This window comes from Chlorocebus sabaeus, chromosome 10 (genome assembly GCF_047675955.1).
Source record: "Chlorocebus sabaeus isolate Y175 chromosome 10, mChlSab1.0.hap1, whole genome shotgun sequence".
Classification (NCBI taxonomy): Eukaryota; Metazoa; Chordata; class Mammalia; order Primates; family Cercopithecidae; genus Chlorocebus; species Chlorocebus sabaeus.
In genome coordinates, this window is record NC_132913.1 from 88573281 (window position 1) to 88591669 (window position 18389).

Genomic DNA, 18389 nt, shown 5'->3' on the forward strand with positions numbered 1-18389 from the left:
TTGTTCCTAGTTATTATGTATTTATGTCTTTACTCTGCATGCCAGGAGCTAAGTATTTTGCATGTATTAACTCATTTCGTTCTCATAATAACCTTCACATGCAGGAATCACTATAGCTACTTTATGAATGAGTCGAGGAAGGCACTGAGACGTTAAGTAACTTGCCCAAGGTCATGCAGCTAGTAAGTGGCAGAGCAAGAATTACTATGGCTTTATAAGCCTAGAAAAAAGTCTGAAAGAATAAAAATGTCAACAGTGGGGACCTCAAGGAGGCATTGAAGAGGCCATGAGAGAGGTTTTCACTTTGTAAAAAATCAGTCCTTCAAATAAATAAATACAGTGAGGCTTCCCCAGAAGCAGATGTCACTATGCTTCCTGTACAGCCTGTGAAACTGTGAGCCAGTTAAACCTCTTCTCTTTATAAATTATCCAGTCTTCGGTATTTCTTTATAACAGTGTGAGGATGAGCTAATACAGTTTCCTACACTGCAACCTAAGGCAATGCTTTGCACAAAGGGATGAACCAGATTGCTTAGTAATTAAAACGCAAATACAAACCACAAGCATATCCACTCATGAATTGGGGGACTGCTTTGTGTGTATGGATAAGGTATTTTTTTTAAAAAAATTATTTTTCAAAGAAGACAATAAACTAGTTAATAAACGACAACTCACAGTGCCAGGCAGTGAGAAACAAGTGTCTGATAAACGTGGAGAATGTGAGCACTCTCTGCAGTGGGTGGGAGGAGATGGGGAGGGCGTTCTCTGGGGAGTGGCAGTGGCTGGAGCAAAGGTTTGGAGGAGGTAAGTCATGTACTCTGAGCTTTCGGTTTCTGTTTCACCTTGTGTCTGAGCTGGTCTGAAGTCGGGTTGTTCAGACTGAGCTTCCTGCCTGCCTGTACCCCTCCAACAGCTTCAGAAGAAGGTGACTGGTGGCTGCCTAAGGAATACCAGTGGGCAAGAGAATTAGCATTTCTGGAGCATCTGCTGTCTGTGAGATTAAGCACTACGTATATTGCTTTACTCACTCCCCACAGCAACCTTATCAAGCAGTTCTTTTCCACATGAAAAGATGGAGGCTGAGTGAAACAAAAGGAGGTGTTTAGATTCCTCAGCAAGTGAGAGGCAGAGCTGGGATTTGAATCCAGATCTGTCTGATATCGAAGTCTAGGCTGGTTCCACCTCTCCAGACTGCTTTCCAGGGAGTAAAGGACAGATCCTTTACCTTAGCTGGCTGCTTCTAGAAGTCTGACCCTGCTGGCTCAAATCGACTTTAGTTCCTTGCCCAGAGCCTGTGGGCTGCAGGTCAAGACATCAGTAGAAGGAGGGCCCAGCTAGAGCGGCTGACATTGGCTTCTACTCACCGTCATTTCTCCTTCCTTCCAGGAGCAACCCCTGGGTGCGTCCACTTTCTGGGCACATGAGGTTGGGGCTCGGCAGCCTGAGCCCTTGAGTTGGTCACTTGAACCTTGGGAATATTGAGGTAAGCCTGGAATTTCTAGAGGAGGTTTGGGGGAAAGAGAAGTGGTGAACACTATTACTGTGCCCTGTCTAGACACAGCAGATGCCAGTTGGGACCTACCTGCCCTCTCTTTGGTTATTAATCCATTAATCCATTATTGTTCCCTGTACACTGGTATGAGTGGAAGGGGGAAATATTTAGCCGAGTTTTTGAGACCTGTACTCTGAGCTAAAATGCATTGTCTTCCTGTAGGGCGGGACCCCACAACTGTGGAGGAGCTGCAGGGGATACTGGGGAGTATGCGGACGTTATGCACTAAACAACAATGGCTCACATAGTGAAAAGTTATTTATTTATTTATTTTTTTTGAGAGGGGGTCTGCTCTGTCACTCAGCCTGAAGTGCAGTGGCAAGATCTCAGCTCACTGCAATCTCCGCCTGCCGGGTTCAAGTAATTCTCCCACCTCAGCCTCCCGAGTAGCTGGAACAACAGGCGTGTGCCACCGTGCCTGGCTAATTTTCGTATTTTTAGTAGAGACGGGGTTTCACCGTGTTAGCCAGGATGGTCTCGATCTCCTGACCTCATGATCTGCCCGCCTTGGCCTCCCAAAGTGCTGGGATTACAGGCGTGAGGCACCGCACCTGGCCAGTTATTCTTTATGATTCCCTTACCTTTTTTTTTTTTTTTTGAGATGGAGTTTCGCTGTTGCTGCTCAGGCTGGAGTGCAATGGCAGGATCTCGGCTCACGGCAACCTCTGCCTCCCAGGTTAAAGCAATTCTCCTGCTTCAACCTCCTGAGTAGCTGGGATTACAGGCATGCACCACCACGCCTGGCTAATTTTGTATTTTTAGTAGAGATGGGGTTTCTCCATGTTGGTCAGGCTGGTCTCAAACTCCAGACCTCAGGTGATCCGCCCGCCTCGGCCTCCAAAGTGCTGGGATTACAGGCGTGAGCCACCGCGCCAGCCATTTTTTTTTTCTTTTCTTCCTTTTTTTTTTTTTTTTTTTTGAGATGGTGTCTCGCCTTGTCGCCCAGGCTGGAGTGCAGTGGCACGATCTTGGCTCACTGCAACCTCCGCCTCCTGGGTTCAAGCGATTCTCCTGCCTCAGCCTCCTGAATAGCTGGAATCACAGGTGCCCGCCACCACACCCAGCTAATTTTTTGTACTTTTAGTAGAGACGGGGTTTCACCATGATGGCCAAGCTGGTTTGGAACTCCTGATCTCAAGTGATCCACCCTCCTTGGCCTCCCAAAGTGCTAGGATTACAAGCATGAGCCACCATGCTTGGCCAGGGCTAACATATCTTATCATGTCTCAAAACATGCTAATTTCCCTTTTTGACAAAAGAGTAAGCAATAGTATCTAGCTGGAATTTAGTAACGGTGTTACATTCTTATTTTATTTATTTTTTACAGTTCCTCTTTTGTAGCAAATGCAGTTCTTTTCCATTTGTGGTGGTGATATAAAATGTTCGTTTAAAAAACTTTGTTCATGTAAATTTTTATTTCAGTAAAGAGAGCCAGTTAAAAATACAGGAAATTAAAGAACCAGTAATAAGGAATATGACAAACATTGTCAAAGTCATTTAGGAATGACTGAAGTGGGCAATGTGGTGACATTTGTGTTGAAGGCCAGGATGCCCTGAGAGACAGCATCTGAGGTGCCCAGTGCTTATTCAACTATGGAAGCTCAGGCTGTTTAGGGAAAGTTCTAAAACGAGCCCTGGTTAGAGATCAGTGATTTTAGTATAATATAGAGGAACTCTTTTTAATCTGAGTCTGTGCTTTAATCTGCACATGTGCTTTTCTGTCTGGGAACATTGGGAAGGGAATGGAGCAGACTATAAATGATTGGCCGGAAGTCAGTGATTTCCTAGTTGGCACAAGGAATAGGTATTACCAGATACTCCTGACTGGGAAAGAGAAGGAGATGGCAGCATTCATTCAGCAGTGGGAGATCTCACTACTCCTCACTTCCCAGTTCCTCTCCCTGTGGTACCATTTTGAACATTTAAAGCTGTCTCTTCTGCTATTTAATTCTTTTTTTTTTTTTTTTTTTTTTTTTTTTTTTGACAGAGTCTCACTCTGTCGCACAGCCTGGAATGCAATGGTGCCATCTCGGCTCACTGCAACCTCTGCCTCCCGGGTTCAAGTGATTCTTGTGTCTCAGCCTCCTGAGTAGCTGGGATTACAGGCGCCCACCTCCATACCTGGTTAATTTTTTTTTGTATTTTTAGTAGAGATGGGGATCTCACCATGTTGGCCAGGCTGGTCTCAAACTTCTGGCCCCAAGTGATCTACCCACCTTGGCCTCCCAAAGTGCTGGGATTACAGGCCTGAGCCACCATGCCTAGTTAATTTCACATTTTTAGATAATGTGACCACATAATAAAAATTTATGCATTTTTATGTAATGTGACCACTATATGAAAGCAATATACTTATGCTTTTATTTCTCAGTTAAGTTCCTAATTATTATAAATTTACTCTGCATGCCAGGAGCTGTTCTAAGAATTTGCATGTATTAACTCATTTGATTCTCATAATAACCTTCACATGCAGGAATTACTATTATTATTATTTTTATTATACTTTCAGTTCTAGGGTACATGTGCACAACCTACAGGTTTGTTACATATGTATACATGTATCATGTTGGTGTGCTGCACCCATTAACTCATCATTTACATTAGGTATATCTCCTAATGCTATCCCTCCCTCCTCCCTCCACCCCACAACAGGCCCCGGTGTGCGATGTTCCCTATCCTGTGTCCAAGTGTTCCCATTGTTCAGTTCCCACCTGTGAGTGAGAACATGCGGTGTTTGGTTTTCTGTCCTTGTGATAGTTTGCTGAGAATGATGGTTTCTAGCTTCATCCATGTCCCTACAAAGGACATGAACTCATCCTTTTTTATGGCTGCATAGTATTCCACGGTGTATATGTGCCACGTTTTCTTAATCCAGTCTATCATTGATGGACATTTGGGTTGGTTTCAAGTCTTTGCTATTGTGAATAGTGCTGCAATAAACATATGTGTGCATGTGTCTTTATAGCAGCATGATTTATAATCCTTTGGGTGTATAACCAGTAATGGGATGGCTGGGTCAAATGGTATTTCTAGCTCTAGATCCTTGAGGAATCGCTACACTGTCTTCCACAATGGTTGAACTAGTTTACAGTCCTACCAACAGTGTAAAAGTGTTCCTATATCTCCACATCCTCTCCAGCACCTGTTGTTTCCTGACTTTTTAATGATCGCCATTCTAACTGGTGTGAGATGGTATTTCATTGTGGTTTTGATTTGCATTTCTCTGATGGCCAGTGATGATGAGCATTTTTTCATGTGTCTGTTGACTGCATAAATGTCTTCTTTTGAGATGTGTCTGTTCATATTCTTCGCCCACTTTTTGATGGGGTTGTTTGATTTTTTCCTGTAAATTTGTTTAAGTTCTTTGTAGATTCTGGATATTAGCCCTTTGTCAGATGGGTAGATTGTAAAAATTTTCTTCTATTCTGCAGGATGCCTGTTCACTCTGATGGTAGTTTCTTTTTCTGTGCAGAAGCGCTTTAGTTTACTTAGATCCCATTTGTCAATTTTGGTTTTTGTTGCCATTGCTTTTGGTGTTTTAAACATGAAGTCCTTGCCCATGCCTATGGCCTGAATGGTGTTACCTAGGTTTTCTTCTAGGTTTTTATGGTTTTAGGTCTAACATTTAAGTCTTTAATCCACCTTGAATTAATTTTTGTATAAGGTGTAAAGAAGGGATCTAGTTTCAGCTTTCTACATATGGCTAGCCAGTTTTCCCGGCACCATTTATTAAATAGGGAATCCTTTTCCCATTTCTTGTTCTTGTCAGGTTCGTCAAAGATCAGATGGTTGTAGATGTGTGGTATTATTTCTGAGGGCTCTGTTCTGTTTCATTGGTCTATATCTCTGTTTTGGTACCAGTACCATGCTGTTTTGGTTACTGTAGCCTTGTAGTATAGTTTGAAGTCAGGTAGCATGATGCCTCCAGCTTTGTTCTTTTGGCTTAGGATTGTCTTGGCAATGCAGGCTCTTTTTTGGTTCCATATGAACTTTAAAGTAGTTTTTTTCCAATTCTGTGAAGAAAGTCATTGGTAGCTTGATGGGGATGGCATTGAATCTATAGATTAACTTGGGAAGTACGGCCATTTTCATGATATTGATTCTTCCTATCCATGAGCATGGAATATTCTTCCATTTGTTTGTGTCCTCTTTTATTTTATTGAGCAGCGGTTTGCAGTTCTCCTTGAAGAGGTCCTTCACATCCCTTGTAAGTTGGATTCCTAGGCATTTTATTCTCTTTGAAGCAATTGTAAATGGGAGTTCACTCATGATTTGGCTCTCTGTTTGTCTGTTATTGGCCTAAGGAATGCCTGTGATTTTTGCACATTGATTTTGTATGCTGAAATTTTGCTGAAGTTGCTTACCAGCTTAAGGAGCTTTTGGTCTGAGATGATGGGGTTTTCTAAATATACAAACATGTCATCTGCAAACAGGGGCAGTTTGACTTCATCTTTTCCTAATTGAATACCCTTTATTTCTTCCTCCTGCCTGATTGCCCTAGCCAGAACTTACAACATTATGTTGAATAGGAGTGGTGAGAGAGAGCATCCCTATCTTGTGCCAGTTTTCAAAGGGAATGCTTCCAGTTTTTGTCCATTCAGTATGATATTGGCTGTGGGTTTGTCATAAATAGCTCTTATTATTTTGAGATACATCCCATCAATACCTAATTTATTGAGAGTTTTTAGCATGAAGTGCTGTTGAATTTTGTCAAAGGCCTTTTCTGCATCTATTGAGATAATCATGTAGTTTTTGTCTTTGGTTCTGTTTATATGATGGATTACATTTATTGATTTGCATATATTGAACCAACCTTGCATCCCAGGGATGAAGTCAACTTGATCATGGTGGATAAGCTTTTTGATGTGCTGCTGGATTCAGTTTGCTAGTATTTTATTGAGGATTTTTGCATCAATGTTCATCAGGGATGTTGGTCTAAAATTCTCTTTTTCTCTTGTGTCTCCGCCAGGGTTTGGTATCAGGATGCTGCTGGCCTCATAAAATGAGTTAGGGAGGATTCCCTCTTTTTCTGTTGATTGGAATAGTTTCAGAAGGAATGGTACCAGCTCTTTGTTGTACCTCTGGGAGAATTCAGCTGTGAATCCGTCTGGTCCTGGACTTTTTTTTTGGTTGATAGGCTCTTAATTATTTCCTCAATTTCAGGGCCTGTTATTGGTCTATTCAGGGATTCAACTTCTTCCTGGTTTAGTCTTGGGAGGATGTATATGTCCAGGAATTTATCCATTTCTTCTAGATTTTCTAGTTTATTTGCGTAGAGGTGTTTATAGTATTCTCTGATGGTAGTTTGTATTTCTGTGGGATTGGTGGTGATATCCCCTTTATCATTTTTTATTTCATCTATTTGATTCTTCTCTCTTTTCTTCTTTATTAGTCTTGCTAGTGGTCTATTAATTTTGTTGATCTTCTCAAAAAACCAGCTCCTGGACTTGTTGATTTTTTGAAGGGTTTTTGTGTCTCTATCTCCTTCAGTTCTGCTCTGATCTTAGTTATTTCTTGTCTTCCGCTGGCTTTTGAATGTGTTTGCTCTTGCTTCTCTAGATCTTTCCATTGTGATGTTAGGATGTCAATTTTAGATCTTTCCTGCTTTCTCTTGTAGGCATTTAGTGCTATAAATTTCCCTCTACACACTGCTTTAAATGTGTCCCAGAGCTTCTGATATGTTTTGTCTTTGTTCTCATTGGTTTCAAAGAACATCTTTATTTCTGCCTTCATTTCGTTATGTACCCAGTAGTCATTCAGGAGCAACTTGTTCAGTTTCCATGTAGTTGAGCGGTTTTGAGTGAGTTTCTTAATCCTGAGTTCTAGTTTGATTGCACTGTGGTCTGAGAGACAGTGTGTTATAATTTGTGTTCTTTTACATTTGCTGAGGAGTGCTTTACTTCCAACTATGTGGTCAATTTTGGAATAAGTGCAATGTGGTGCTGAGAAGAATAAATATTCTGTTGATTTGGGGTGGAGAGTTCTGTAGATGTCTCTTAGGTGTGCTTGATGCAGAACTGAGTTCAATTCCTGGATATCCTGTTAACTTTCTGTCTCATTGATCTGTCTAATGTTGACAGTAGGGTGTTAAAGTCTCCCATTATTATTGTGTGGTAGTCTAAGTCTCTTTGTAGGTCTCTAAGGACTTGCTTTATGAATCTGGTTTCTCCTGTATTGGGTGCATATATATTTAGGATAGTTAGCTCTTCCTGTTGAATTGATCCCTTTACCATTATATAATGGCTTTCTTTGTCTCTTTTGATCTTTGTTGGTTTAGAGTCTGTTTTATCAGAGACTAGGATTGCAGCCCCTGCCTTTTTTTGTTTTCCATTTGCTTGGTAGATCTTCCTCCATCCCTTTATTTTGAGCCTATCTGTGTCTCCACACATGAGATGGGTCTCCTGAACACAGCACACTGATGGGTCTTGACTCTTTATCGAATTTGCCAGTCTGTGTCTTTTAATTGGAGCATTTAGCCCATTTACATTTAAGCCTAATATTGTTATATGTGAATTTGATCCTCTAATTATGATATTAGCTGGTTATTTTGCTCGTTACTTGACGCAGTTTGTTCCTAGCATCGATGGTCTTTACAATTTGGCATGTTTTTGCAGTGGCTGGTACTGGTTGTTCCTTTCCAGGTTTAGTGGTCCTTCAGGAGCTCTTATAAGGCAGGCCTGGTGGTGACAGAATCTCTCAGCATTTGCTTGTCTTTAAAGGATTTTATTTCTCCTTCACTTATGAAGCTTAGTTTGGCTGGATATGAAATTATGGGTTGAAAATTATTTTCTTTAAGAATATTGAATGTTGGCCCCCACTCTCTTCTGGCTTGTAGAGTTTCTGCGAGAGATCTGCTGTTAGTCTCATGGGCTTCCCTTTGTGGGTAACCAGACCTTTCTCTCTGGCTGCCCTTAACATTTTTTCCTTCATTTCAACTTTGGTGAATCTGACAATTATGTGTCTTGGAGTTGCTCTTCTCGAGGAGTATCTTTGTGGCGTTCTCTGTATTTCCCGAATTTCAATGTTGGCCTGCCTTGCTAGGTTGGGGAAGTTCTCCTGTACAATGCCTTGAAGAGTGTTTTCCAACTTGGTTCCACTCTCCCCATCACTTTTAGGTACAGCAATCAGATTTGATTTGGTCTTTTCACATAGTCCCATATTTCTTTAAGGCTTTGTTTGTTTCTTTTTACTTTTTTTCTCTAAACTTCTCTTCTTGCTTCATTTCATTCATTTGATCTTCAATCACTGATACACTTTCTTCCACTTGATCAAATCAGCTACTGAAGCTTGTGCATTTGTCACGTAGTTCTCGTGCCATGGTTTTCAGCTCCATCAGGTCATTTAAGGTCTTCTCTATGCTGTTTATTCTAGTTAGCCATTCGTCTAAACTTTTTTCAAGGTTTTTAGCTTCTTTGTGTTGTGTTTGAATAACCTCCTTTGGCTCAGAGAAGTTTGTTATTATCGATCGTGTGAAGCCTTCTTCTCTCAACTTGTCAAAGTCATTCTCCATCCAACTTTGTTCCATTGCTGGTGGGAGATGTGTTCCTTTGGAGGAGAAGAGGCACTCTGATTTTTAGAATTTTCAGCTTTTCTTCTCTGTTTTCTCCCCATCTTTGTGGTTTTATCTACCTTTGGTCTTTGATGATGGTGATATACAGATGGGGTTTTGGTGTGGATGTCTTTTCTGTTTGTTAGTTTTCCTTCTAATAGTCAGGACCCTCAGCTGCAAGTCTGTTGGAGTTTGCTGGAGGTCCACTCCAGACTCTGTTTGCCTGGGTGTCACTAGCAGAGGCTGTAGAACAGCAAATATTGCAGAATGGCAAATATTGCTTCCTGTTCCTCTGGAAGCTTCATCTCAGAGGGGCACCTGGCCGTATGAGGTGTCAGTTGGCCCTTATTGGGAGGTGCTGCCCAGTTAGGCTACTCGGGGATCAGGGACCCACTTGAGGAGGCAGTCTGTCTGTTCTCAGATCTCAAAATTCCATGCTGGGAGAACTACTACTCTCTTCAAAGCTGTCAGACAGGGACGTTTAAGTCTGCAGAAGTTTCTATTGCCTTTTGTTCAGCTATGCCCTGCCCCCAGAGGTAGAGTCTACAGAGGCAGGCAGGCCTCCTTGAGCTGCAGTGGGCTCCACCCATTTTGAGCTTCCTGGCCGCTTTGTTTACCTACTCAATCCTCAGCAATGGCGGACACTCCCCGCCAGCCTTGCAGTTCGATCTCAGACTGCTGTGCTAGCAGTGAGCAAGGCTCTGTGGGTGTGGGACCCTCTGAGCCAGGTGCAGGATATAATGTCCTGGTGTGTCCTTTGCTAAGACCCTTGGAAAAGTGCAGTATTACAGTGGGAGTGTCCCGATTTTCCAGGTACTGTCTGTCATGGCTTCCCTTGGCTAGCAAAGGGAATTCCCCAACCCCTTGTGCTTCCCAAGTGAGGTGATCCGGCCCTGCTTTGACTCATGCTCTGTGGGCTGCACCCACTGTCTGAAAAGCCCCAGTGAGATGAACCCAGTACCTCAGTTGGAAATGCAGAAATCACCCATCTTCTGCATTGCTCATGCTGGGAGTTGTAGACTGGAACTGTTCTTATCTGGCCATCTTGGAACTTCGCCAGCAGGAATCATTATGATAGTGACTTTATGAATGAGGGAAGAAAGGCACTAACATAATTGATTTTATGTTATTTAGGCCAAGATTTTATGTTATTTAGGTCAAAATTAATTGTGTTGTTCAAATCTTGTGTAACTCTATTGCTTGTCCGTCTTTCTTACCCATTATCAAGAAGGGAACATAAAAATCTTATACTATGACTGTGGCTTGTCAATTTCTCATTTTAAATTCATATCATTTTTCCTTTATGTCTGCCTTATGTGATATTAGCATAATGATATCAGTTGGTACATCTTTTTCCGTCCTTATACTCTGAGTGTTTCGATGTTCTTATGCTTGAAATGTGTCTGCTGTAAGTAGTATATTGTTCAGGTTTTTCTTTTATTTTAGAAAAATGTATTCTGGAAAGCACTTTTCTTATAATTATAGTATTTAGTCCATTTTAATTTAATGTAATTATCAATATAATTGGGCTAAAATCTATATTTCCAGTTGTTTTCTATTTGTGACGTCAGTTCTCTTTACTTTCTTCATTTCTTTTAGAGGGATTAAGTAATTTTAGAAAGTTCACCTTACCCCTTTATTAGCTTGTTAATTATATATGCTTTTAGTATTGTCTTAGTAATTGCACTTGAGTTGTACTGCCTAATAGTGCAGCCACGTGCTGTTTAAAACAGCTTTACTGAGATATGATTGATATACAACAAATGGCATATAAAGTATATAATTTGATAAATTTTGACATGTACGACACATATATACAGTCATATAGACACACTCATATATATTCAAGTGCCATTTCAGTCAATGACAGACGACATATATGTTGGTGGTCTCATAAGGTTATAATACTGTATTTTTACTGTACCCTTTCTATGTTTGGACATATTTAGATATGCAAATACTTACCATTGTGTTACAATTGCCTACAATATTCAATACAGTAACATGCTCTGTAGGTTTGCATCTTAGGAGTAATAGTCTAGGCCATATAACCTAGGTGTGTAGTAGGCTATACCATCTAGGTTTTGCATAAGTACATTCTATGATGTTGGCATAATGACGAAATCACTGATGATGCATTTCTCAGAACTTACACCCGTCATTAAGTGACATATGACTGTATATATATGGGTGGAACTATCACTGCAGACAGGATAGTGAACATATATATTACCTCCAAAATATTTCGTATGCCCTCTTGAATCCTGTCCTCCTGCCCTTCCCCGCCTCTGCTCCTTTTAGGCATTTAGTTCTGTAAATTTTTCCTAGCCTTGCTTTAGCAGCATTTTGATATTTTGTTTTGATTTTAATTTAATTCAATACTACATAATTTACTTTTGATTTATTTTTTGACCCATGGATTATTTAGAGTTGTGTTATTTCATTTCCAAATATTTGGGGATTTTCCAGATATGTTTCTGTTGTCCAGGCCAATAACAAATTCCTGACTCCGTGAAGTCAAAGATCTGACTTCCCAGGGGGAGAGTTATGCCCAAGAACCATTGGTATTTTATGTTAATGGTCATTGCCAGAGTGAATCCCACAGTGTTTGTGATAAACCCTAATAAACCCACCAGAGGGCAGCAAGCCAACATGAAAATTCTACTAAAACGTCTCTTTTTTCAGAGACAGAGTTTGGCTCTGTCGCCCAGGCTGGAGTGCAATTGTGTGACTTTGGCTCACTGCACCCTTGCCCCACTGCAGACTCAACCTCCGAGGCTCAAGTGATTCTCCCACCTCAGCTCCCCATCCCCGAGTAGCTGGACTAAAGGTGTGCACCACCACACCTGGTTAATTTTTGCACTTTTTGTAGAGATGGAGTTTCATCATGTTTCCCAGGCTTGTCTTGAACTCCTGGGCTCAAGCTATCCAACTGCCTCGGCTGTCCAAAGTGCTGAGATGACAGGCGTGAGCCACTGTGCCTGGTCAGACAGAAGTTTTCAAGTAAAGAATACATTTAGCTGAAAAGCAGTGCCAAGTTATTTCTATCCTCACCCCTCTGAATTAAATCTTCATAGTCTCTGATTCTCTGTCATATTATTAACCATCTGGATTCTTTTCAGTGTGTCTGTGTTTGTTCCTTTTCCCCAGTATGACCCTTTTCTCTCTCTCTCTCTTTTTTTTTTTTTTTTTTTTTGACAGAGTTTTGCTCTGTCGCCCAGGCTAGAGTGCAGTGCAAAGTTCTTGGCTCACTGCAAACTCCACCTCCCAGGTTCAAAAGATTCTCCCACCTCAGCCTCCTGAGTGGTTGGGATTACAGACGCTTGCCACCATGCCCAGCTAATTTTTGTATTTTCAGTAGAGATGGGGTTTCAACATGTTGGCCAGGCTGGTCTCAAACTTTTGACCTCAAGTGATCTGCCCGCCTCGGCTTCCCAAAGTGCTGGGATTATAGGCATGAACCATCTTGTCCAGACCCTTTTCTTTATCTTTATGAAAACATCTCTCCAGCAGATCTTCAGAGAAAAAAAAAAAAAGAAAAAGAAAAAGAAAAAGAAAAGAAAACATCCAGCAAGGTCTTGGAGGAAAAATAGAAAATTAGAAGACTGGAGTGAGTCATGTTGATTTTCTGATGTAAAATTTGTGTCGAAACCTTACATAAATACTGAAGAATTCACAAGTTGTAAATGTACAGCTTGGTGAATCATTTTGATACCCAGACAGTTTTTTTTCCCACTTGCACACAATCCCTGCAAGAATGCATGCTGGTTTGTAAAGTCATTAATTTACTGGTGCATCAGTGGATGGCTCTGTGTCTTCTGGCTCTATCTTGGCCCAGAAAGACAGGAGTTAACGTTGAGCCTGGTAGTCTTTGGTCTTTGTGCCAAAGCAGTCTGTGGGCCAGCCTTGTGTAGTGATCAAGCAGTAGATTTAGATGTCAGGCATGACATGCGTTAAAAAGCCAGCTAGGGGAAAAATGGGAAGTGGCATTTTGCGATCTCATCAAACAACCTTGGTATAAACTTAGAAAACAACCTCTTGGCAAATGGAGAGCAGCTATAGGTTTCTGACTGAATGTGCAAGAACGTGAAAGAGATATACTAGGTGGGAGCAGTCCGGGTGGACTTCCTGGAGGAAGTGGACAGTGTTGTGTGGATTCACACTTTGGTGATATCAAAGAGGAAAGAGTATTCCAAGCAGGGGTAACAAATAACAAGGGAGGCAAAAGAGAAAAGTACGACAGAACAACATGATGTTGTCAGGAAACTAAGGCTGAGCTGAAATCCAGATGACCCAGAGGAACCTTGAGAAGGCTTGGGGCATCTTGTGGGGCAAGTGGGGAACTTGCTGTGTTTGAGAAGATATGTCTAGAATATATGGAATATCATTTAAATTTTCTAAAGGTTATCTACAAGAAAATTTCAGAGAATATTCGCTCCCACCTCAGCGTAGGAAACAATAAAACACTGAAACATTTATTTATTTATTTTTCTTGCTTTTTTTCTTTCTTTCTTTCCTTTCTTTTTCCTTTCTTTCCTTTCTTTTCCCTTTCTTTCCTTTCTCTCTCTCTCTCTCTCTCTTTCTTTCCTTCTTTCTTTCTTTTTCTTTTTTTTTTCTTGAGAGGGAATCTTACTCTGTGGCTCAGGCTGGAGTGCAGTGGCATAATTTCGGCTCACTGCAACCTCCGCCTCCTGGGTTCAAGCAATGCTCTTGCCTCAGCCTCCTGAGTAACTGGGACTATAGGCATTTGCCACTATGCCTGGCTAATTTTTTGTATTTTTATTAGAGATGGGGTTTCACCATGTTGACCAGACTGGTTTCGAACTCCTGGCCTCAAATAATCCGCCCACCTTGAGTTTCTAAAGTGCTGAGATTACAGGTGTGAGCCACCGCACCCAGTCTTTTCCTTACTTCTTAAAAATGCATTTGTCTTCCACTATTGGATATCTTCATCTAATATCTAGTGTTTTTTTTTGGTTGTTGTTGGCTGATTTGATTTTTACTTTTTGGTTAATAACAAACCTTTTAAGGAGTTACGTAGACACTTGCCAGTTTACTTTTCTAATTTGTTTTCTCCTGGATTCTCAGTTACCTTGGATTGATTGTGCTTTGGGTTCATGTTGCTTTTTCTTAGTGGCTACTTCTTTCAGTTTCCTTCATCTCCAGTTTGGCAGTTTTCTCCCTTTTCAAGCAAGGAGCTCCTCCCTGTTGAGGCGTCACAGGTGGCGGGCAATCCTTACCCGGATCCTCCCAGAGCTTGCTCTCGGGAAGCTCACACTGCAGCATGATTGTGAAACTTTTGATATTGTCCCTGGTGGCTTCTGATGCAAGCTGGGACAGCATTTGTCTGTTGAGAAGTGAAACCAGGTTCCTGAGATCTGGCTGTCTTTTGCCCTTCTTTCTGATACCAGCAAGGCCTTAGTTTCAGAGCATTCTGGGAACTTATGATGCCTTCTAGTTACCTCTGCATCTGTGCCCGTTTTCTCCTCAAATTAGTCACAGAGACTTTTGAAGCACCCATGTTACTCAAATAGACCCATTTTTAGCATGTAGGAGGTAAGGCCTAGATGTGAATGCCTCATAAACCAGGCAGATCAAACTGTGTGTATGCATGCAGATTTGGCCCAGGAACACTCTTCTCCTTCAGGGTCCGTTGTCTGCAAGGACAGAAAAGAATTCTTAAGGCCATTCACTGTCTCACGATTTCTGTTATTTTTGTCTTTTCCTATCCCCCTACCCACAGAGAAGCGTTAGAACCATTCCCCTTTAGAAGAGCAGAACTATGATGCCTACTTCAACACTGTACTTTAAATAATGGGTAGAACATTCAGACAGAAGATTCATAAAGAGAAAGGGGACTTAAACAACATTATAGACCAAATGGACTGAACAGAAATACACAGAACGTTCCACCCTACAGCAGCAGAACACACATTCTCCTCAAATGCACGTGGAACTTTCTCCAAGGTAGATCACATATTGGGTCACAAAACAAGTCTTTGAAAATTTAAGAGATTGAAATCATACCATGTATCTTTTCTGACCATGATGGAATGAAACTAAAAATCAATGGCAGAAGGAAAAATAGAAAGTTCACAAATATGTGGAAATTAAACAACGTACTTTTGAACAACAATTAGGCCAAAAAAATCAAAAAAGAAATTAGGAAACATCTTGAGATAAATAAAAAGAAAAACACAACATACCCAAACTTACAGGATAAAAGCAGTACTAAGCAAAGCAGCACTAAGAGGGACTTTCTTGCAATACACATCTGCAGTGAAAAAGAAGAAAGATCTCAAGTAAATAGTCTAACTTTGTGCCTCAAGGAGAGGAGAAGAAGATGAAGAAGAAGAGGAAGAAGAGGAACTAAGCCCAAAATTAGTAGAAGGAAATAACAAAGATTAGAGTAGAAACTAAGAAAATACAGAATAGAAAAGCAATAGAAAAAAAATCAACAAATTTTTTGAAAAGAACAACAAAAGAATTGGTTTTTTTGAAAAGATAAACAAAATCAACAAATCCTGTTAGACTAAGTAAGAAAGAAGACTCAAATAAACAATATCAGAAATGAAAGAGGAGACATTACAACTGATGCCACAGAAATAAAAAGGATCATGAGGCTACAATGAACAATTCTATGCCAACAAATTGGATAATCTAGAAGAAATGAATAAATTCATAAAACCTTCCAATCTATGATGACTGAATCATGAAGAAATACAAAGTCTGAACAGACCTGTAACTAATGTGGAGGTTTAGTCAGTAATCAAAAACGTTCCCAAAACGAAGAAGTCCAGGACCAGATGGCTTCACAGGTGAATTCTTCCAAACATCTCAGGAAGAATTAATGCCAGTTCTTCTTAAACTATTTTTAAAAATTGAAGAAGAGGGCACACTTCCAAATTCATTTTATGCAGCCAACATTAACCCGACACCAATACCAAACAAAGACACCACAAGAAAAGAAAACTGCAGGTTAATATCCTTGATGAATATATGAATATAGATATAAAAACTCATAACAAAATACTAGCAAATCAAATTCAACTGTGCATTTAAATAATCATACATCATGACCGAGTGGGATTTATCTCTAGGATGCAAGTATGGATCAATATGCAAAAATAAATCAATGTGAAATGACATATTAACAGGGTAAAGGATATAAAGATCACATGATCATCTCAATAGATGCAGAGAAAGCATTTGACAAAATTTAATACCCTTTCGTGATTAAAAAAAAAACTTTCAACACATTGGAAATAGAAAGAAAGAGTCTCAACATCATCAAGACCATATATAAGAAAATTTTCACTGTTGAGTATGATGTTAGATGTAAGCTTTTCTTTTTTTTTTATTTTTTTTATTTATTTTTATTTTTATTTTTATTTTTTATTTTTTATTTTTTTTTAAATTTATTTATTATTATTAAACTTCAAGTTGTAGGGTACATGTGCACAACATGCAGGTTTGCTACATATGTATACTTGTGCCATGTTGGTGTGCTGCACCCATCAACTCGTCATTTACATCAGGTATAACTCCCAATGCAATCCCTCCCCCCTCCCCGCTCCCCATGATAGGCCCCGGTGTGTGATGTTCCCCTTCCCGAGTCCAAGTGATCTCATTGTTCAGTTCCTGCCTATGAGTGAGAACATGCGGTGTTTGGTTTTCTGTTCTTGTGATAGTTTGCTGAGAATGATGGTTTCCAGCTGCATCCATGTCCCTACAAAGGACACAAACTCATCCTTTTTTATGGCTGCATAGTATTCCATGGTGTATATGTGCCACATTTTCTTAATCCAGTCTGTCACTGATGGACATTTGGGTTGATTCCAAGTCTTTGCTATTGTGAATAGTGCTGCAATAAACATACGTGTGCATGTGTCTTTATAGCAGCATAATTTATAATCCTTTGGGTATATACCTAGTAATGGGATGGCTGGGTCATATGGTACATCTAGTTCTAGATCCTTGAGGAATCGCCATACTGTTTTCCATAATGGTTGAACTAGTTTACAATCCCACCAACAGTGTAAAAGTGTTCCTATTTCTCCACATCCTCTCCAGCACCTGTTGTTTCCTGACTTTTTAATGATCGCCATTCTAACTGGTGTGAGATGGTATCTCATTGTGGTTTTGATTTGCATTTCTCTGATGGCCAGTGATGATGAGCATTTTTTCATGTGTCTGTTGGCTGTATGAATGTCTTCTTTTGAGAAATGTCTGTTCATATCCTTTGCCCACTTTTTGATGGGGTGGTTTGTTTTTTTCTTGTAAATTTGTTTGAGTTCTTTGTAGGTTCTGGATATTAGCTCTTTGTCAGATGAGTAGACTGCAAAAATTTTCTCCCATTCTGTAGGTTGCCTGTTCACTCTGATGGTAGTTTCTTTTGCTGTGCAGAAGCTCTTTAGTTTAATGAGATCCCATTTGTCAATTTTGGCTTTTGCTGCCGTTGCTTTTGGTGTTTTAGACATGAAGTCTTTGCCCATGCCTATGTCCTGAATGGTACTACCTAGGTTTTCCTCTAGGATTTTTATGGTATTAGGTCTAACATTTAAGTCTCTAATCCATCTTGAATTAATTTTCGTATAAGGAGTAAGGAAAGGATCCAGTTTCAGCTTTCTACTTATGGCTAGCCAATTTTCCCAGCACCATTTATTAAATAGGGAATCCTTTCCCCATTTCTTGTTTCTCTCAGGTTTGTCAAAGATCAGATGGCTGTAGATGTGTGGTATTATTTCTGAGGACTCTGTTCTGTTCCATTGGTCTATATCTCTGTTTTGGTACCAGTACCATGCTGTTTTGGTTAGATGTAAGCTTTTCATATATGGGATTCATAATATGTTTCAAATATATTACAAAGCTATAGTAATTGAAACAGCATGGGAATAGCATAAAAACAAACATGTAGGCCATCAGAAGAGAAGAGAGAGCTCAGAAATAAATCCATGCATATATAGTGCCTTAGTTCATTCAGCCTGCGAAAAGAGAATACCATAGACTGGCGACTTACAAAACACAGAAACTTATTTTTCACAGTTCTGGAGGCTAGGAAATTCAAGATCAAGTAGCTAGCAGATTTGCTATCTAGTGACGGCCTGCTTTTTAGTTCATAAATGGCCATCTTCTCCATGTGTCCTCATGGAATTAGGGTGATGGAGCATGCTGGGATTTCTTTTATAAGACACTAGTCCCATTCATAAGTGCTCTACCTTCATGACCTAATCACCTCCCAAAGGTCCCACCTCCAAATACCAACACATTGGGGATTAGGTTTCAACA

The 18389-nt window shown here is 40.3% G+C and overlaps 1 protein-coding gene across 3 annotated transcripts in view; it reads left to right on the top strand.

The window, feature by feature from the left end:
• Nucleotides 1–822: 822 nt before the first annotated feature.
• The window catches only part of CASP8 (caspase 8), a 58005-nt gene continuing 40438 nt past the window's right edge, over nucleotides 823–18389 (top strand). For 2 of the 3 annotated variants that reach the window (XM_007965835.3, XM_007965836.3), the window contains exons 1-2: nucleotides 823–925; nucleotides 1387–1483. The gene's annotated coding sequence lies outside the window, so the exon portion shown is untranslated. Of the gene's footprint in view, nucleotides 994–1386; nucleotides 1484–18389 lie in introns of all 3 variants that reach the window. The other variant, XM_007965837.3, reaches the window with a different exon arrangement.